This window comes from Vicugna pacos, chromosome 1 (genome assembly GCF_048564905.1).
Source record: "Vicugna pacos chromosome 1, VicPac4, whole genome shotgun sequence".
In the NCBI taxonomy this organism is placed as follows: domain Eukaryota; kingdom Metazoa; phylum Chordata; class Mammalia; order Artiodactyla; family Camelidae; genus Vicugna; species Vicugna pacos.
The window spans coordinates 46,399,872-46,418,433 of record NC_132987.1 but is presented as its reverse complement, the minus strand read 5'-3'; the positions used below and the strand labels follow the sequence as shown (position 1 = coordinate 46,418,433).

The following is an 18,562-nucleotide window of genomic DNA, read 5'->3' as shown; positions in this document are numbered from 1 at the left end:
TAAAATCACCATGGCCAGTGCAGCGCCCTACCTTCACTAGGTTAGATCAAACTGATCTGTAACTAAAGCAAATTATGGGATCAGTTGTATGGAAACCTCATGATGATACACAAGGGGTGTGGAGTGAAATGAATACTGGAGAGAGGTGATCACAATGTCCACTATAGAATCCCACTGCTCATCAAAAACTCATTTATGAACAAAGACAGTTAGCTTCAATTTTAGTAAACTTTCACTTTTAGGCCCAACCTCTATTTCTTTCAACATGTAATTGAGACTAATTTATAGTTTAGGAGACAAAAAATAGGAAAACAAGAGAAACCCTATATGAACATGGCAAATTAGGTCACAATAGGTAAGTTCTGGAAATCACAGAAAAGTAACAATGAGGCAAAACAAGCAAGCAAACAAAAAACCTATGAACATCATTTTCAGAAAATTCCTGGAGACAGATCAAATTTCAGATTCTAAAAATTCACGTAAGGGCAACCAAACATGAGATCAGGCAGAAGTTACACAGAAATAAAAGAAAACTAGGAAGAGAAGTAAAAGGCCCCAGTAGCATATCTCAGAAAGTAGTAGCAAAATACAATTCCTAAAAGTGAGGTTTGACTTGACTTGTATCTTTTAACTAGCAGAAAATTCCAGTACTGATAAACTATTAAACTATTTCATAGCATACATAAAAAAGGAAAACTCAATTATTTTTATGATACAAATTTTACATTGATCCTAAACCTTAAAAAGATTGTATTATAAAAATTCAAGCCACTCTAATTGATGAATGTTACTGCAAAAAATCCTAACATATTAGCAAACAGTATCATATGTAATGAGGATGCACTAAAGGCAGTCACAATGAAATAAGAAATAGATCAAAATGTATAGCATCAGTACTGTTATTTTTATATTTCATGTAGGTTTCAGCCTATACAATTAGGAAAGAAATATAAATTAGCGATGTAAAAACTGATGAGAGAAATAGAGGATAAGGTTTTAAACTGGAAAACCCAGTATCAAATTTAAAAAAAAATTATAAAAGAATTACAGTAGCACCTTTGGTTATCAAATTAATAGTTCCATAAGATATGAAATGCGGTAGAGACAAATTATATATATGTAACATATACATAGAACAATCATGTATAAAAATAGAATACTGTATATAGAGAGCACAACTAATCATAGTATGTAATGAAAGTAATGACCGTCTATAATAGGAAAGAAAAAATACCCAGGGATAAATTTAACAAGAAATGTGCAATATCTATACGAAGATAACTCAAAAATTTTACTGAAGGATACAAAAGAAGACTTCAACTCAATGAACGATATGCCATGTTCTCATGAAAGGAAAATTGCATAAAAATGGCATCTTTTCAATCTAAGGTAACAGAAGATATTAGGTGCCACCAATAAAACTAATAAAATAATTTAAAAGTTGGTTGTTTTTGCTTTTATATAACTAGATGTGCTGATTTTCAAGTTCGTTAAAAAGCAAAAGCAAATGAGCCAGGCAAACATTGAAAGATGAAGACACTACATAGAGATTAGTTTTACTAGATATTAAAACCTGTTACAAAGGCTCAATATTTTAAAATGTTAAATGGATGAGAACTAAACATACAAAAATTGCCATATTTTTAGACACCCACATAACCTTTTATTAAATGATAAAGGTAGTATCTTAATCTAGTGTAATGTCTTACGTTTTAAACAGCCAAGTCAGCAAGGTTTCTTTTTTTCTACTCCCTAGTATTCTTGTCTCTAGACAAATGAAGTTGTCTAAATCTGGTAGTATTTCAGAATAACCTGGAAATTAAGAGAAAGAGACCAATTTTTCCAAGACATTGGAGTAGGTCTGAAGTGTGGCCCAGGAAACTACATTAAAATGCTTCCCATGGAAGATGCATTCTTTGTGGGAATGGAGAAAGAGATACAGGTACAGAACTGTACATCTGTTAAGGTACTGCTAAGTTATTCAGAGAAAAATAATGGTAATTCTCTTAGTTGTCTATCTATGACCCAGTCCATATTGTGGATTAGAGTCTCTTAAGTTATGTAGCTATAAAGTCTTCTATATCTCAGGATCTTATATTTTCCATTTCACATTTTCAACAAGTTGAAATATTCGGCCCTCCATTTGTTATTTGCCTTAAAGTTAGTAGGTCATTTCCCCTACCAAGATTGGTCATTTTTATCTGCAAGCACTGGTTCGAGGAAAGGCAACATTAAAACCTTCATGTCAAGAACGAGAACACGGAAGCACACTAAATGCAACGGATCCTTGGGATTCACTCTTTGAAAGCTGTTCATAAGGTAGAGATTTTCCAAATAAACTATAGGACATGAGTCCAGAATATGCATTTTTACTCTATATTGCTTATCTATTTACTTTGAAGTTGAGAGAAGGAAGCTGTATCACAGTGTATCAGTGAGCTTTAGAGTCAATTTGGCTTGAGTACCAATCTATGTACAAAATGTGGGCAAGTACCTTACCTCCTCTAACCCTCAATCTCATTTGCTAAATGTAGATAATAATATTTATTACAGAAATGTTTTAAAGATTAAATAAAATAATGTATGTAAAGTAGCATAATTCAGAGCAGTAACTCAATAAATGTAATTATTACAAAGTGATTCAAGCACAAGTATAAAGGCATATTTCAAAGGCAACTGGTCGATCAATAATGGGACTTTCTCAAATATGAGAGCTAAGATCTTGAAAAATTACTAGCAAAAAAGAACTGACAGTGGAAGTATTTAAGATCTTATGGAGAAAATAGAGTTTGAGGGCTATGGTGACAAGGAAATCCATAAAAACCCTTATTGCTATTTTCACACTAAAATAAAACAATAAAGACAGCTTGTTAAATAAAATGCTATGAATAATGCTTTCATACACCCTGAATTATTAATGAATAACTACCATTTATCACCATTCAGTTGCGAGAAGCTCTTCTCAACCTCCTCCCTCTGTAATTGCAAAGAGATTTTTAAACCTCCATCTTCTGAATTTCAGAGAATGTGTATATTGAGAGACTCCCAACCTGTCTCTACCTAAATGTTCACTATCACTCTGATTTCATGATTCAGGATCCTCACTGAATCCTGTCCCCTAGTTCTCATCACAATCCAGAAAGCAATGTAATTTGAATGGTTGAGATGAAACAAAACACAAAAACAGCAACAATAACAATTGGGGGTGATTTTTAACAAGCATGTTTAAAAGCATGTTCGGTACAACCAATAGATTTTCTCAAGTTTGCTGCGTAATAGTAATATAGTCATCATACATGCTTCATGACCCTCTTGCAATTTATCTCCCTCAATTCTTAGTCAATGTGGAAATATAGATCAAAGGCCCGGGATATTATTCCTCCCCTTCTTTCATCTCTTTAAAGGCACAACACTCCTTGTCTGTGTCTTACCGTTTATACTCACAGTCACATTTTTAATTTGTCAGTCACCCACACACAAGTCACTGTAGGAATTCTGGAATAAAAATTCTCCCAGGTCCCATGAAGGACCACAGAATCAAACCACCTATGTATATTTATACAGTCAATATATCTGTATTCTCTACGTATTTTGTGTACATACTAAAATTCCTTCCAAGCATAATTCTCAGTACAGAAAGTATTACTAAAGCCCAGAGGTTTTTTGAAGGGTATTTCAATATATTTGCTTAATAATGCAGCTAAATCCAGTCAGTAATAATTCCAAAGACGATATTTAGAACTTTTTTTTAAAGGAAGCTAAAGGTGACAGAAGAAGAAGAGGGTATAAATACTCTTGGAATGTAGCTAATAATGCCCACTGGGTAAAAAGGCATCTCATAGTTGCAGGTTCTTTTAGCCTGAAGCATGTGGAGATTTTGAAAAAGGCCACAGTAAAATATACTCATGTCAGAACAAATCTCTAAATATCAGGGACCAGCACAACCTTCCTCATCAAGAGAAAAGGAAATATTAGGCCCATTAATCCTGCAAATTGCGTTAAGTTGCAGCAGGATTCATTAGGAATGCTTACAGAAGGTGGGGAGAAAGAATCTTCATTTAGCAGACAACCACATATGATAGGTATGGCTTGATCAACCATATATTTGAAGTCATTTGTGAGGAGTCTGGTTCCAGGTCAAAAACCTTTGTGTGATTTTTCAGGCCCAATCCTAGGCAATTGCAAAGACTTTCCTGGCAGGCCTCACGGGGGAAGCTGCCCTCCCCACAGGAGATGTGGTGCATGGCCAGTGTGCGGCTGTCCCCAGAGGGAGTTGCACTCAAGGTCTCAGGCCCCCTTGCCAGTCACTCTTCACATGCTTCCATTCTTAGACCAGATGCCTTTACTCCTTGGCCTCTTTATCTGAGGCTTTGGGAACAGATCTTTTTCAAGAGACTTTGCTGAGGACTACTTGTTGGGAGCAGGGATAGGGAGAGAGAAAAGAGAAAACTTGAAAACACTTTCCCTTACTCTAAGTGCCCAGTGTTTTCCACTCTCAGCCTGCCCCTCTTCTCGACCACAAGGTCCATCAGAACGCCCGAGCCTTCTGTTCTGGGCTCCCTCAACAGTGAGACCACCCCTACACCTGTGCTGACGTGCCTGCATAGTGACCGATGCCCCCTTCCATGGAGGAAAATGGAATAGGGCAGTCAGCCCCTCTCTGGTTTTAGACTCGTACTAGTATCATCGTGGTAAGTGATTAAATACTTAAGTCTTTTGATTTTAGCTTGGTGCATTAACTGGCTGCTCTAACACTTAACAATTCAGCTCTGTCTCTCCCATTTTAGCTAAGCTCCTAACAATATGCTGTCTTTGATATTGCTCACTAACCTTGCTTTTTATGCAACACAAAAATACAGTTAACCTCTCAAAATGATGTCTAATTTCTCACTCGAAAAAGTACTACCTATTGAGAAAGTAAATACTGAGGAAGACCCGTTGTTTAGGCTAGTCTGACAGCATCAACAAGAAGGTTTTATTAATTTCTCATCCAGAGGAATCCAAAGGGTCTTTGTAATGTAGTTTATTTCATTCTACTTAGCAAAGCTTTCATACAGGATCTTAACTTTAGAATTCCTGAACACCCATAAAACTAATGTGTGCTATGAGACTATTTGTTGCTCTTCAAAGTTACATATAACAAATACTGAGGAGGTTGGGTGGTGCATGGAAAGAGTATATGCTCTGGACCCAAAGTTCTGACTCTTGTTATTTGCTAGACCCACAATCCAGGACCAGCCAGTAATCACTTCTGACTCTCCCTGCATCAAAGGTTGTTAGGAAGACTAGATGGAGCTGCTACGTAAACTGCAATGCATTCTCATCAGAATTTCTAATACTTATGAAGATAAGCATAAACAATAACATATTTAGTGGCTATTAGCAAAAGTACATTTGATCTCTTTAGGCCACAGGGGCATAATATCTACGTCATAGATATTTTATCAGATTAAAAATGCCAATATATGTGGTACTTGGAATAGTGAATAGAACACAGCTCATTATACTCCAGGTATTGATCATTACACAATCATCATCATCACCCTCATCATAAAAAAATTATGTAGATTTATTATTATAGATTAATAAATTATTTTTTCTTTTCTAAGCCTCTAGAAATTTTACAATCAGATCATTATCATACTTCTAAGCACAGCTTACCCTTCTAGAAAATACTATATTGTTCAAAACATTTTTGAAGCATGCTACCATGAAAAAGTCTTCATAATCCATAAATTGGAAAGTTATTTTATTTCACTCTAAAAATCTTAATTTACAATATCCAATTTTATCATCTGCTTTATTTACCAATTATTTATTTTGTAAGAAATTATCTGTTTTATTTACCAAATGACAATTATTTATTTATTCCAGATTACTTGTTATTGTTTTTAGAGTCAGATTCACCATTGGAAGATATCAGTTTTCTCCTATACAGGAGTTTATGACAGTTTCATTAAAGAGCATTTTTCTTTGGCATAGAGCAAATCATTTAACTAGAATGAGATTCAAATTCTAGCTCTGCCAACTCATAACTTTGTAACTTAGACAATTTGCTTTAACTCTAAGATTTGACTTCCTCATATGAAATAGGAATAATAAAGGTTTAAATGCCTTTAGAGTGAGATTAAATAAGATACTAAGCACAGAAAATGTAGAAGACAACTTGTGCATAGTGAACACCATGCAAATGCAATGCAGTTTTTTTTGATTACTTCTGTTTTATTTTGGCTTTTCTGCAAACTTGGACATTTTAAAAATTAAGATATGTTTAAACATACATATTTCACAAATAGTCATGAAAAAACTGATTTTTAATTTTTTTTTTGAGCAAGGATGACGAGGGCAGTCATTTGAAACTATTTGTTATATAAATCTTCATAAAGGAAATAATCTAAAACTAAGAATGAAATTATATTATTTAATCAAGATTGGACTTGTGATACTTTACAAAAATTATAGTTAATATGTATATATGCAAATATCTACTAATATTCACAGCAGGGAAGTTTCATTAAAAAATAATTTAAACCTATCTTTACTTGCTTATTGTTGCCTCTAATAATTTGGTTGCCTTTAAATATTTGAACATTTAATGTCCATTTGTCAATGGAAAAAAAATTTGAAGTCTGCAAGTAACTTTGACCAGGGCCTCTCTTACATTTTATAAGATTGTCTATTTCCAAATCTGAAGTAATCTCCACACCTAATTGCCACAACTACAGTTTATTTTATTACAGCATGACAACACTCAAGACGTTTTTAATCGGTCTTCAATAGGGTTTGTTGAGGAAGAACCATTAAAACATCTCAGAAAAATGGGACAGAATCTTGTGGAGGAAAAGCAGCTAAGATCAAGGAATGCAGAAGTGGTGGCTGGAGCAATTATATGTTGTGGTTTATGTGTCATCTTGACTGGGTCACAGGGTTACCAGATATTTGGTCAAATATTATTCTTGGTGTGTCCGTAAGGGTGGTTTTGCATGAGATTAAGGTTATAAGCATACTAAGTAAAGCAGACTGCCCTCTCTAATGTGAGTGGGCCTCATCCAATCCATTCAAGGCCTGATCAGAAGGAAAAGGCTGACCCTACTGAGTAACAGAGGATTCTTTCCTGTCTGACTGCCTTTGTCCTGAGACATCAGCACTTCCTGCCTTTACACTTGAACCAAAACATCAGGCCTCAAGTCGGCTGCCCTTTGGATGGGAACTACACCGCCAGCTCTCCTGGGCCTCAGGCTTTCAGACTCAGACTGAACTAAACCATCAGTTTTCCTGGATCAAAACCCAGAAAACTCACACAGTAGGTCTAGAGACTTCTTCACCTCCATAATTCTGTAAGCCAGTATCTTATAATAAATCTGTCTCTCACACACTCTCTCTCTCTCACTCTTTCTCTCCTTCTTTTAGACCTATCTATCTAATCTTTATATTCTTTCTTTGATAAATAACCATTCAAATATAATGCTGATAAATGACTGGATTATTGTTTGTCTTGAAAATATTTGGCTATGCAGACAAAGCCATTGGTTATACTTCATGCTTTCAGTTTTATTTCCTGGAAACCTAAACTCTCATAATTGTCTGGCCTTCCTGGCAACATTCCATTCAGCTATATTCCAGCAAACACAAAGGTATTATCCCCGGCTTGTTGATTTTTATGCTGATTTACTTGCGATCTCTCTTTTTGATTTTGTTATGTTTCCCCAAGAGCATTACATATTCAGCTCATATAATAATAGCTAGGATAAATAAACTGGATGTTTTTTTCTCATAAAATAATAAGGATGCATTCTGGAATTTTCAAGATACAAATTATGACAAGTAACTGAAATTCACCGAAATATCAATCAATGCATTTCTAATTCCTAGCCCTCTAGTTCATTGGCCGATGTAAATGCCTATTTAAAAAGATAACGAACTAAAAATAATCAACACTGATTTTTAAAGAAATTCTTTTAAGTCCCCATGCCTTTTAAAATGTCACCTTTAAATTATTTTTGTGTTATATTTTCAAAGCTGCATTTTTTGTCATTGTCTCCACTCTATTCTGGAACTTGTTTTGGATAGATATTAAAGTTCTGCAATTTACCATAACTGCTCAATTATATTTATTATATCTTCATCTGTCAGTGCTATATTCTAGATCAATGCCTCAGTGCAAATGTCCAATTTATTAATTCTTTCTGCAACAGTGTCTACTCAAATACAAAGTCTATTGAACTTTTAACATTTCTATGACTTATTTATATTTTCAAGCTTTATAAGTACTGTTTTCCTATTAATTTACTGTAATTCATTTGTTTCTTGAATTTAGAAAAAACACATAGTATAAAGTTAAGTAATATTTTTTCAATACAGAATTTATATTCTAAACGTTTTTCAGCTGTATTCCTCATAAACAGGAATTCTGAAATTTAAAAATTTCTTTTTTCTCATTTAGAATTTGAGTTTCTAGCATGAAGTTTATTTGAGTGATGATCGGTTTTGATTTTATTTTTTTCTCTCCTTCTGATGATTTATCCCTGTCCAGTGATATTACAGGTGGTGCCAGATAAACCTGACCTGAAGTTATGATGACATTTTGGCATTTGTGCCCCATAAAGTTATTGAAAAATCAATCTTGGATTTAGTGTCTAAGCTAACAGATAATTTGGTTCAATTACTAACTTCTTCAGGCTTACAGCTGATGGAAAGTTATAACTACAGGTGAAAACGGCAACAGGGTTTATTCTTTTAACATAATTTCACTTGGAATGGAACTCCACATCAGGCCCTGCCTTCAAACACTGAGTCAGGTTTCGATCCCTTCCAAGAGCTGCATCTTCAGACCTTTACACATCATGGGAGATGCACACTATACCCTTATTACTAATGCAAAGAAACTGACTTTTTAGTTTGGGAAACCATTTCATATTTTATCTGATGTTGCGTGTTTGGAATAAAGGAATCAAGAAAATGAAAACAGCCATTGTAAACAAAAGTACTGAGTCCCTTTGTAACATTTCTTTTAGAATAATCTCAGAAAGCAGACACATGTGCACGGACAGCCTTAAGATTTTATAATAAAAACTCGTATGAGTTTTGAATAAGGAAATATCTTACTATAGATCACTTAGTTTATTATGGTGCTAAAACTATTATATTTAAATTCTAATATTTAGAGAGTGTGAAGTGGTTTGAACTAAACCAATTATTCCATTAAAATTAGAAATGCTCTGAAAAATATTATAAATGAGATTTCTATGAGCCATAAAAATTTTGTAAGCTTCAGACTATAAGAAACTGACTTGATATATCCAGCATAAGTTACACTCATTTTGCAAATAATGTTTATCCATTTAAAAGGTATTATAAACAAACAATTCTCCAATCTGCTGTGACATACCATACGACCAAAGTGTAAAAAATCATACAAATTGAGAATGAAAAATAAATTTAGATAAAGATTATAAAGTATGTTCTTTATTGAACACTCAATGATACATGAATATTACATAATGTGATTCTTGTACAGAAAAGAAATTCAAGCTAGTGAGTAAAGACCTTGGTTCTGGAATCTGACAGGCCTGGATGTGAATTTAGGCTTGGACATTTACTAGCTGTGTGGCCTTGGCTCCGAAATGTGGCAATGTTTAACCTCAGGTCCCTTGTTTGTAATATAGCAATAATGGTCATATCTACTCACAAGAGTATTACACGGGCTGAACAGGATCAAGTGTAAGGAGCACATAACATTGTGCTTGGCACAAGGTCAGAGCCAAAAAAAAAAAAAAACAAAGCCCAAAAAACATTATTTTGACAAACGAATTGAACTGATAAACACTTTGTTTTCCTTTAACATGGTGAAAACTTCTACTCACATTTCTATTTCTGAGTTTTAATATGTATATATCTATCACTGGCACTAAACCATGAGTTCCTCAAGGAGAGAATATTTTTGAATCTTTAATACTCAGCACAGACTTTAGAACAGATAAATAAATGAAGGAGAAGCTCAGACACACTCCTGTAGAGAGCTCCCAAAGAGAAAACACACTGACATTTCCCATGCAGTCAACATCACCATAGTAGATCTTTAGTGTAAGAATGAAAGGCACTTTAAAGAGATGAAACTGTCAAAAGAGCAAGGCTTTCTTGAAATGGGATGGTAGGGTTAAAACACCAATAACATCCGAACCAATAACATCTCAAAGCAATTACTATGGACCTGAGGGCACTTCTGGACTCTTCAAAGCACTCAGAGATTTGGTACAGATGATGATAATTTCATCCAAAGATAAGGAGAATCTTTTCTCCTCACCATTTTCTTTTCCTTTTTTCAGGCAGGTGAAAATGTATGTGAAGTCATCCTGTTTTTCTCACCTTCTCTCTCCTATCAACTTGACTCTCTACTGTACAATCTTGAGTTGTTTGAATTCAAGTCCCAAATTCTATTTCTGCTTATTTGTTATACTCTTCACTGAAAAGGCTTTGCTCAAATCGGGTCTCTGAAATGCATGACATAGGCAATTTTCATGGTAAGAAATTGCCAGCAAATATAGCTTTCCCTCACTTCTTAGGCACAGCAGTTGCTGATGTTAAAGGAGCTAGTCATTTGCTCATCACGGGTGAAATAGATTTCACATTGATCGGTTTGACTCAGGATACGGTATTCCAATTAAGATTGCTAAAAAGAACTATAGGATTAAAGCTCAAGGTAAAACAAGCAGTGATGCAATGGCATACAGATACAGATACTCTGCTAGAATTCATGAGCAATTCCACACTACAGCCATGTTTCGAGTTCATTCTCAATAACACAGAGGAATGAAAGTGGACTTTAGATTATAAAAAATCACATTTTACTGTTGTAACTTTTTCTTACTTTAGGATCATTTATTTATCAGCCATTAGCCTAAACCTCAAAGCTCACTTCCTTTTCTAAAAGAAATGTGTTTTATCGGGTGCATCCCTCCAAAAACAATGTACACCTACAGTAGCAGACATTCAGCACGAAGCTCTCTCACAACTGACTTAGAGGGTCTCCTTCCACAGCCCCTGTTGGGTCCTCCACTGCCAAACCATGTCACAGGGTTGTACACAGACCATGTCACTGGGTCAGGGGCAGGAGAGGGTAATAAGCCACTAGTTTTCACTTTAACTTATTTGTATTCTGTCAAATAATCAAGTTTCAGCTGAATATTGTGTTCCCTGCTAACAGAAACTCTTTTTTAAAATATATCCAATGATAAAAATACATTTTTAAGAGACCAAACAAGAAGACCCAACCCACCTAGATGGAAGCACACATCACCATAATTGAAACTACAACAATGCTGTCATGTCGTCATTTAGGGGCCAGGCTACCAGGCTCTAACCATTTGAACCTTCCAAATTCCCCATGAAATCCCTGTGAGGTGGAGTTTTTCAGGCAAGTCTAATTTAGCTATGAATATATAGAGACAACTGAAGATCGCCTCACTTACTCAGGTAAAGAGGAGACCTGAGGCAATTAGCAGAGTAATCCAAGCAGAAAAATTTCCTACTGAGGAAGAGATAATGTTTGCTTGAACTATTCAGAATGGCCATCTATAATAATTAAATTCATTAACTCACTCCTTCACTTTGCCTATGAAGACACAGTCTTGTTGCTATTAAAAATAAACACACAAGGCATCTCAAATATTTGTTTGTGAGTTTGCAAAATGCTCCACTGATTACTTGTAAAATAAGTTCGTAAGTTTAATGAACTATAGCTCTCAGAGAATTAGATGAGGGAGTTCCTGAGTGGGTAGCAAAGGTGGGGAAGGAAAGATAAACCATCGCAACAAGCTGTTTCTGATTCTCTAAGATTTATCTCCCTATCCAAGTGACCTGCTCGAGGTGAATCTCGTACACACACACACACACACACACACACACACACTCACACACACACACACACACACTATACCATTCATCAGCCACCAGCAATCCATACTCAAAATTTAATGATTTAATAATTGTGATCATAAAAGAGTCAGTGATCCTTCAGCTTTAAAGGCAACAGGTAGACTTCTTCAGGCACATAAGAATTTGCATATCAAAGTACTCATAAATGGTTTTCAAAACAAGGAAATAGCCTAATTTATTTCCACTGGTCTCTAGTCCTGTAGCCTCAGTTCTTGTCTTTGTTATTCTTCAGCTATCGCCACCTCTACCCCCTCAAGGCTTCAGTGTTATTAAAGCCACCTCCAGAATTGCATCATCACCCTCAATTCTCTCCAGCTTTTCCTTCATGCACCAAAGCACTGAGATTGTGTTTGCTTCCTCCGATGACCAAGACTATAGAGAGGATATGTGGCTTGACACACCTTGATTAGGAGGAAGTTGGGAAGAGGCCCTACCTGGAAATAAGTACGGAAACTTTTGGAGAGAAACTAACAAGACTAGGAATCTTGATGAGATGCTCAAATTTGAGAATAATTCTTATCAAGAACACATTAATTTGGCTATAAACAGCAGGAAAAAAAAGAGTTGTAAACTTCTGCAGAAGCAAGGAAATTATATGGTTAGAGGTGAGAGCTGCCCAAAGCCAGCTCTGAAGTTCTTTGAAGCAAACTATGCTGTAAACCTCATGGATATACTGTAAGATAGAACATGTCTGAATCCATTGCCATCCAAGCTCAGGGGTCTCCAGTTGTTCTAAACAAGCTGGATATAATTAGAGTAGCTCAGATGGATTCAAGAAAACTTCTTATTTAGTATCTACCGTCATCCACGTTGATCATCTGCCATTTCTAGAAAGAGGGAGGATGGGCCTATTTTCTTGGTGCTGGTGCCAACTCAGGAACTGGCCAACAGTAAAGCACGTAGTCGCTGAATACTGTAAAACATACCACTTACATTCTACGTGCATCCATGGTGATGCTCCCAAGGGACCACAAATGTAGTCTGGAGGGCGGTTTGGAAGTCTGCACTGCATCACCAGGAAGACTAACTGACCTTGAGTGTGTGAGAAAATCAATCTGAAAAGCACAATCTCCTTTTTCCTTGAGGAAGCATATGGAATCCCTGACACAGGCTTCTACCCCAAATGAGATTATGTATCAGTTAAGTCCTGATAGGTACACCCTTATGTAGAGGCCAACGTGGCCAAAAGAAGTAAGACAGCTTCCTGAAGACTGCCCGAAACATTCTGTTCCTACAAACAGCAGTGCACTAGAACCGACAGCAGTCACAGTACTCCTCAGACTGTGGATGTGTACAGGGACGCACGCAGGGAAGAACTTACTGGAAACTAATGGAAGAGATCTTGAGTGAGAAGGAATATAAAACCATTGTTTTTGTTGTAACCAAAAGATATGAGCTTATCAGACAAATGAGAAGAGAGTGAGTGGCCTGTCACTGGTATTCATGGTGACAAGAGTTAACAGGAACATGACCGGGTTATAAATTAATTCAAACATGGAGACGTTCCTATCTTGATTGCTACAGAAAGGGTTTTCACACGGCTAGACGTGAAGATGTCAAATTTGTCATCCATTATGATGACTGAACTCCTCAGAAGCTTATATTCATCTAAATGGAAGAATGGCTCGCAGTACTAAGATACTTTCTTCACACCTCAAGCCAGTAAGTAACCTTATCTCTGCTTCAGGCAGCCAGTCAAGCAATTAATCCCAAGTTGCTTCAATTGATCAAAGACAGGTTCAGGTCATTCTAGGGGCAGAGGTGGCCATCGGGCCCATTATTTACACACACGTACAGTTGATTTAATGACTTTAGATCCAGGGAAAATTTTAACAGAGGTCACTCTTGTCTGCTTAAGGGAGATTTGGGGGCAAAACCTCAAAATGCTGTTTAAAGGCTGCAAAGTACCTCAGTGCTGAAAGTCACTTTGTGTCTGTTGGTCTACAGACCAGTTGTAGGACTGGTATTTCAACAGGGACTTACCAGAATTGCTATGATAGCACTCAGCAATATGGAATTAATATTCCCTATATGCACATGGTATGAACCAAGAGGCATAAGCATACACTGCTAACCGTCGCTACTCCTGTGCTTGGTCTCCAGTGCCAATAGGATATTCTCAATAAGGCCTTGGAAGTCTACGGAGATGTCTGTTTTTCATAACTGCTCTTTATATTTGGTGTTATCACATAAAATAGTCATTTATAAAAGCTATGTAGCAATATTATTGTTCACTTTTTTGCTATTTAAGTTGGATATAACTCTACATTCCTGAAATAATTTTTAGTGGGTTTTTTGTACTAGAAAATACAGGTAGCATATTTATAAAAGTTAATGTACAGTGTTTTAAAATACAATAATTCATATATGTAATCAAATTGTATCAACTTTACCTAACAAAACTGAAAAAATACAATAATTCAATGCAGTATCAAAAGACACTTGAAGACTGAATTAAGTGGAAATTGTACTTCATTATATATACATGATGTCATGTAAATTTGTTTAAAGAATCTGCATTTTTTAACATAAAAAATAAAACAACTGTTACACTTCAAAGAAAAATCCAGATAAATAAGAGATTACCCCAAAATACCCAGAAATGAACTGACAGTAATGATAAAACTAGTGTTAAGCGATGAGTCCATTTCAATTAAAAAATAATAATAAACAATCAGAAATTACTATTATAAAATAAAATGTATCCTTGATAATATAAATAGCAAAAATAAAGTAAATATTAGCAATCAAGGTTTGGGGCTCAGTGGAAGGTATTGTAAGTACACTATTAGTAAGTGCCTTCAAGCAGAAATTTAATGGATGTCATCTTAAGTTGAAACAGCACAATGAATCCAAGCTCTCACAACTTTTCAGGATCTATTTTCCCCCATAATAGCACTTTTTCAGAAACTAATATATCCTATAATAAAGCAAAATTAAATATAATATCTTTTTTCTTAATATTACATGTAAATAATTATTTCATTAAAATACTTCTATTTCATCTCTCTCTCTCTATTCATCTATCTCTATTTTCCAGCTGTCTATATGCATAGAGAGATTATTAAAATGATGCTCATGAGGTAATAACAACAGTTATTAGGAAAGTGAGATTTGGGTTAACTTTTTAAATTTTTAATCTTTATATTCATCTTTTGATTGAAATTATTATACAGTTGACCCTTGAACAACCTGGGGGTTAGGGACGCCAACCCGCTGCACAGTTGAAAGTCTATGTACAACTTGTAGCCAGCCCTTCGCATATGCAGGTCCTCTGTATCTGAGGTTCCCCTACATCCCATGGTTCAAACAACCTCACATCATGCAGTACCGTTGTATTTACTATTGACAAGAATCCATGTTATAAGTGGACCCACGCAGTTCAAAGCCCTGTTGTTCAGGACCTACTGTAGTGACAAGCTTTCAGAAGGCATTTGCAACACTGGTTTCCATGAGAAGAGGAACTGAGTGATTAGGAGACGTGGATATGGGGAGACTGCTCACAATCTACCCCTTGGTAACTTTAGAATTTTAATCTTGTGAATATTTTAGTCACTGGTAAAAGCATATTAAGTTGAACTTATTTTAGCAATTTTATCAAATTTACACACATGAGGATTTAAAAAGCTAAAATCATTAATAATCAAAACAAGTTGAAAATTGAGATTCAACTTTACTCCAAAGAGACAGCCATAGGGCTGTATTGATATGTGGATATATCAACATAAAGCCCTTGACAGACCTTATTATAAAGTAAGTCCTTATAACTAATAAAAGTGTAGAAACCTTGTTTTTCCATGAATATTATATAGTTATCTATCTCCATTCAGTTTGAAAATGATGCTCTGATTTCCCGTTTAATCAGCATCGAAAATAAAACAGTTCTGCAACACAAAGATGTAAATTGTTTAAAGAACTGTGCAAAAGCCTTATTTCAGAAGAAATATAAATGAGTTTGCCTGTTAAAGGGATACTCAGTGTGGGTACAACAAAGCTAGAAGGTGATGACAAAAGTGAGTCAGATGGCAGAGTAGATAATAAAGGAATACTAGAAGAAAAACAAGTAAGACCAGATTCATGTTGCATATAAAAAAACATATTCTCACAAAACTCATTAGTATTTCTCATAAATTAACAATGGTTTGAATTACCAAATTAACATATAACTGTAGAGCTCTGAGAAGGATGACTCTTTAGTTTGAATCTTAGAAGTTTAGGAAAACAATCCATGAACGAAATAGCTTACATACCTCAGAATAGCTTTATGATACACTTGAAATAAATTTTCAAAAAAATCGCTATTTTTACAAGCCCATTAACAGATTTACAAAAGCTAGGAGAGTCATGAATCATGCCATTTAATTTCTAAATTAAAAATATTTTTGACTTACAAATCTTTACTGCACACCTGGATAAAAATGACATATTTATAAATCAGTGTTTTTTGGACAGGTGCCATTTTGATTGCTTTTACAAGTCCTAGTCTCTTGTTTCAGTTCAAAGTTCTGATTTATGAATCTTAACTGGTTCTTTCTTCAATAGCTAGTTCAGTCTTTTGAAGTTCAGGTTTTGTAATGAGCTACATAAGTGATTACGCAATCTTTTTCCTGTCTTTTTCTGAAGGGGAAAAAAAAAATCTACCCCATTTGCTTAGGTGCCACGAGCAAGCAGTCTTGTTCGGCAGGATTTTCATTTAAAGGCACTAACAGATTATTTTTCTCCATAGAACAAACAGGATAAGAGGCTAAATTCCCCATTATTGGAAAGATATCTCTGCAGAAAAAAGCAAAACAAAATCAGAATCTGTATTTCTGCATACTACTCATTATCTGGTACTTATGATTTAGTCACAAACCGATGTTCCTGAATGGGGTTAAGATGGAAATGTGTTTCTGGCAGTTTCAACCAAGTACTACGAAGAAGCCAGCACAATTTCTAAAAATGATTAATGTTTGACTTTAGTTCAAGTTCTAATTCAGCAACATTTCCCTCCCTCAGCATTTCCTGCTCCATCAGGCTTCAGTAATTAAAGTTATGTTTAAATCCTGAAATAGCAGTGTTCCAAAGGTGGGAAAAAAACGATCTCTTTTGGTAACATTTTAATAGAAGAAATCATAGATGAAAACCCTAGCCATTTTAGACCTGGTCTCAGAAAAGAATGTAATTTAATGAGAAATTACCTAAGAACAAATTTTTGCATTATAACAATATTTTAACATGATAATAAATTGAAAAAATTTAAGTTCTCTGATCATTAATATTTCCAATGATTCATTCCAGGTAAAATGAGAGAAAAATATTTTCTAAACAATAGTAGAATCACCCCATTATGGATAAAAGCTTAACGTAGTTTGGATTTCAGAGGCACAAATAATTGTCTCTTTAAAAATTAAAAAAAAAAAAAAAAGAATTTAACACATGTAACTTGACTTTTTCCAGCAAGAAATTCTCTTTCTTTCTAAGTAATTGTAAAGGAATTTAGCTATTTATTTCCAGCAAGCTGCCGATCTTCTAATACCTTCTTTAAAATGGTTTGTAAAATTGAGACACAAACTCCAAGGATAGGTTCATGTGAAATTTCTAGCAATTTAACTCCTTTGGACAAATAAGAAACCAAACCAAAACAGCTAAGATTCACACAAAATGGAATCTAAATATGTAATTGATATTTCCTTCATTATCGCAACATCTATCAGTGTATATCTCATGTTAACATTACTTTAACGACAAATTCCAGTATACCTGAAACCATCATTATGAAAAAGATAGTAGATGCTAGCAACTTAATGTAAAAAAGCACTAGGTTAAATTCACACAAAAAAATACTATTGCTGGACAAGCATGAATTTTTTTCTCCAAATAATTTAAAAACTTAGTCATGGACCTAAATTTCAGATATACCCAGCAAGATAGGTCAGAGCATTTTACTTTCCAAAGAATGGAATGAACATTTTTCAGAAATTTATCATAGGTGTAAAGGGCAAAGGATGCTCAAATTACTGTCAAAACTTACAAACTCTCAAGTCTTAAATCATGAATGACTATTATAAATTGATTCATTTCTTTAAAACAAAATTAAAATGAAGTTTTATTGTGAGATACATTTAAAACATCTTTCTGTTGTTTAGAGTTTAAATATTTATATTTTCTTTTTATTTTACAACTAGAGGCCACTACCTAGGAATTTTCAAGACTGCTCTGTAACTGCATCTAGCATCTCTAGCGACCTGAAAATTAATATGCCTTAGAGTGTATTTTTTATTTGTAACATTCTTCCTGTATGTTGTACTTCAAAATAACAATGTGTATAAAGAAACATTGTTTTCCAAAGTGCTGCCAATTTTGTATAAATATTTTTAAGTGTCATGGGTCAAGAACAAGAGACTTCTCCATTATTCCATTTAAATAACACTTACATGTCTTACAAAATTTTTTAAGTTCCTATTAATGGAGAACAATTATATGAATATAAAATTCTAATTGAAAGTGTTACTAGTTTGGATTAAAACATAAAAAAATACAATTTTTAAAGTCAAGTTAATGAAGTTTATTTAATTATTCTTAAACTTTCTGATCTTCGTAAGTCAGTCACTTAGTTTCTATTTCTCTTTCAGATGGTTGTTGCTGA

At 34.6% G+C, this 18,562-nt stretch overlaps 1 protein-coding gene and 1 pseudogene across 6 annotated transcripts in view; one reads left to right on the top strand and one right to left on the bottom strand.

Moving 5' to 3' along the window:
• The window catches only part of NAALADL2 (N-acetylated alpha-linked acidic dipeptidase like 2), a 1,170,852-nt gene that overhangs the window by 102,846 nt on the left and 1,049,444 nt on the right, over positions 1-18,562 (bottom strand). The window lies entirely within an intron of this gene.
• LOC140686427 (probable ATP-dependent RNA helicase DDX5 pseudogene) lies at positions 12,428-14,060 on the top strand (annotated as a pseudogene).